This window comes from Ziziphus jujuba, chromosome 4 (genome assembly GCF_031755915.1).
Source record: "Ziziphus jujuba cultivar Dongzao chromosome 4, ASM3175591v1".
Lineage (NCBI taxonomy): Eukaryota > Viridiplantae > Streptophyta > Magnoliopsida > Rosales > Rhamnaceae > Ziziphus > Ziziphus jujuba.
Genome location: NC_083382.1, coordinates 22,352,597 through 22,356,140, shown reverse-complemented (window position 1 = coordinate 22,356,140; position 3,544 = coordinate 22,352,597). Strand labels below are relative to the sequence as shown.

Here is a 3,544-nt window from a genome sequence, read left to right as displayed (position 1 = left end):
CTTCTTCAATATATGAAATAGCTTGGTGACCAACCAGAGTTTCCAGCAACTTCCTTTGCTGGTTGTTTGTGAATGTTAAATCCATTTTACTTGTTTAATTGAAAGCTTGTACATCACACCTACATTGAACTTAAAATGGTAAGACGAAGACTCGATTATGTCCAAAAAGAAAACATAAAGAAGTAATTGTTCCATATTAAGCAGGTACTAAGAATTAGATGATAGCTGTGAAATGTACATATGCCACTCTTAACCTTTCCTCATTTTGAATTTTCCTTGTCCTAGACCATGAGGGCGGAATTGAAAAAGCAAGTTTTCGACATTAGCACCTCACATTGTGTTGCTTCCATCATCACGCTTGTCCTTACTATTTTATTTTAAAAGGGACTGAATCTGTGCATAAAAGAACCTAGAAAGACAGTTAATTCAAATAAAACATTTCCTCATACTAGCGCTAATTTTACTTAAAAATCAAGTCTGTGTAATCAATTTAAATCATACAACTACTTACAGTATTACAGTCCAAATTAATTAGAAGTAGTAATTCATAAATTTGAAAGTTTGAAACATAACAGAAGAAGTTACCAATCCCATAGTTTAGTGCAAATTAAAAAGTCAAAAATTGCTAATTGAATTAAAAAAAGGGTCAAAATTTCATAAAGAAATCCAAACTTTTTTTTTAATATATAAATATATATATTTTTTATACTTGGGTAAAGGACTACCAAGAAATTAACATAAATACAACATTCCCATTTGATCTTCTTTCCATCAAATGGGAATTCTTCACAGAAGCAACAAAAACATAAGTAGAAATTAAAATAAAATAGTTTTTAAAAAAACCCTTAACAAAGCTCTTTGAGCAACAATTTCGGCATGAGAATCGTTGACAACATCACCGCAGGCGCTCAAGAGGGATTGCCCAATACATTTCTTGCTGGTTCCCAGTGAAATAACTTCCACGTCTGCATTGACCACTTAAAAAATTAAAAATTAAAGAAGGGAAAAAATTACAACTATGTTTGGTTTCCGAGAAAATGGTTGGGATGGGTTTTGAGGGAAGGACCTTGAGAAGGAGAGGAGACGAGAAATGCAGCTAAGACAGTAACTTCGTGACCCTGAGGCTTTCTTTTCTTCGAGACTGACTTGTAGAGCGACAAAACCTTGTCTACCACTTATTCCCCCGTGGAGAGAAAACAAATCTATGTTGGAACTACCTAGTTATTTTCTAAAAAAAGAACAAACCAAGAAAGCAAGAAAAAGAAACCAAAAAACCCAATAAACTAGAAAACCAAAAACCAAACCAAGAGCAAAGAAACCAAGAAAGAACCTGATATGGAGAAGCAGAGAAGTTGCCAATCGGAGAAGATGGCACATCACCGACCAAAGAGATGCGCTATGTAAGGAGACGCATAGATGTTGAGTCGCGTGGCTGATGGGTGAAAGCGCTGCAACGTTTCAAGAAAAGGGGCTTAGGGTAAATGCCGATGGATTGTTTGGATAATGGTAAAATTAGTGGGATTTTAAAATTTTTTGGAAAAGTGAAATTTTTTTCTATTTGGATATTTTTAAGAGAAAGAATTTGTGGGCCTTAGTGGAAAATAAATCTCGTAATGTAGGTAAGTGGATCCTACTAAAGAGGTGTCATTTTAAAATTTCATGAGAAACTGATATTACGTATTTTTTTAAATACAATTTTATCTTTTAATTTTAATGTATAAATTTATTTAATTACTTATAAGTCCTATTTTCATCTATAATTAATCAAACAATGTAAAAAGAATCTCAAAAAAACTCATTCTCAGAAAACTGAATCCCAAAAAACTGATTCCCAAGAATCAGTTTCCTTCAATATTTTCCCTTTTACCAAACACTCCATTAGGGTAAACAATGTTCTAACCTCCAAGGAAAGGGACCCAACATTATAGGTGGCAAATTGCCCGCCTCAAGTCAAAATGAAATTTTTATTTTTCTTTTTTTACATAATTAAATTAAAAGTTTTGTTTTACAAAATAAAAAACAAATTTAAAAATTTTAAATTTTAAATTTTCTTATTTATAAAAAAGTAAAAAAAATTATATTTAATATTATAACTAATTTAATATTATTTTTAACCTTTTTTTAAAATATCAATGTTTATATATTCCTAGATAGTATTAATGGTTAGTTATCAATATAATGGTGCATACAATGTAATTAATCAATGTTATATTAATCAATGTCTGTAAAATTACTAATATATATTCACAAATAATTGTAAAAATTTATTTGAGAGTATCAAATATAAATGCACATATAATTATATGTATAAGTATATATACCAGCTAATAAATGCATATGTAACCAATTATAAAATGGACAACCTAATCCTATATAATATATATAACTTTGTTACTAACACATGTTTTATGTGTTATATCCGGTCAAATTATATGTAATTTATCTGATATATCTAATATTTATATGTAATTGGAAAATGTAATACAATATTTTTTATGGTTTATATATGTATTTTGACTGCTATGTCTATTTTACTATAGGTATGCATTTGTATAATAAAAGAAATACTCTATACATATAAATGCATAGACTTACATACATATACACATGACATGATAATTGTTAAGGTTGGGGAGGAGCCAAGATGCCTCGTTTTGGGGGCAAGGTTAATGTGACATTTTTTCAAAAAAGAAAAAAGATTATAGTATATATATTTTTCCTTTCATATATCATACTTAAATACAATATAATGTATAATTTTACAAATTTTGAAAATTTCTTTTTATATTATATCAATAATAATTTATTAGAGAAAAATGACAAAGATTGTAAGAACAAATAAATAAATAATGTTTTTACCAAGCAAAAATATGGATATATATATATCTATAGACAAATTTGTTCCAATTTAACTAACGCTAATATTTTAAGAAAATTTTCATGTGATTACTTAAAAGAATTAGCTATTGAGTAAAATCAATAAATAGAGACTCTATTAAAAAACATTAACAATGCAAAACTTAAATATGTTCTAGTACTTGATTATTAAAAAAAAAAAATGAAATTATTATATATTAAAGGTATAGATAATATTCATTCTATGTAAGTAAATACGATGAATGTTTAAGTTAAACTTTTTATAGTAATAGTTTATTACATGAAACTTTATTGGGTAATTTATAATTAAGGATGTCAAATATACATATTAATTAACTTCTAAATTGATCCTAATATAGTTTTAAAAAAAGAATTAAAGGACCTAAAAAGGCATAGGCCATTGCCCGCCATCTGACCCACATATGGATCAAGCCCGCATTTTTGTTTTGTTTTATTTTTACCTTTATTATGTTACTAATAAAGTATTATTATTATTATTTTTTTAAGACTGATAAATGATTACTTGTCCATCTGAATTTTTTACCCAATTACTTTTTCAGTTTCTTTTCATTTTCCCTCCATAATATTTTCTATTTTTTTTTTCCTTTTGATTAACTTCTAAATTAATTCAAATATAATTTTAAAAAAGGAATTAAAGAACCTGAAA

The 3,544-nt window shown here is 27.4% G+C and overlaps 1 long non-coding RNA gene across 1 annotated transcript; it reads right to left on the bottom strand.

The window, feature by feature from the left end:
• Positions 1-719: 719 nt before the first annotated feature.
• Positions 720-1,477, bottom strand: LOC112491206 (uncharacterized). The gene is made up of 3 exons (XR_009638523.1): positions 1,331-1,477; positions 1,067-1,202; positions 720-965 (listed from the first exon to the last, which is right to left on the bottom strand). It is a non-coding gene; the product is annotated as an uncharacterized LOC112491206 (long non-coding RNA).
• Positions 1,478-3,544: the final 2,067 nt, after the last annotated feature.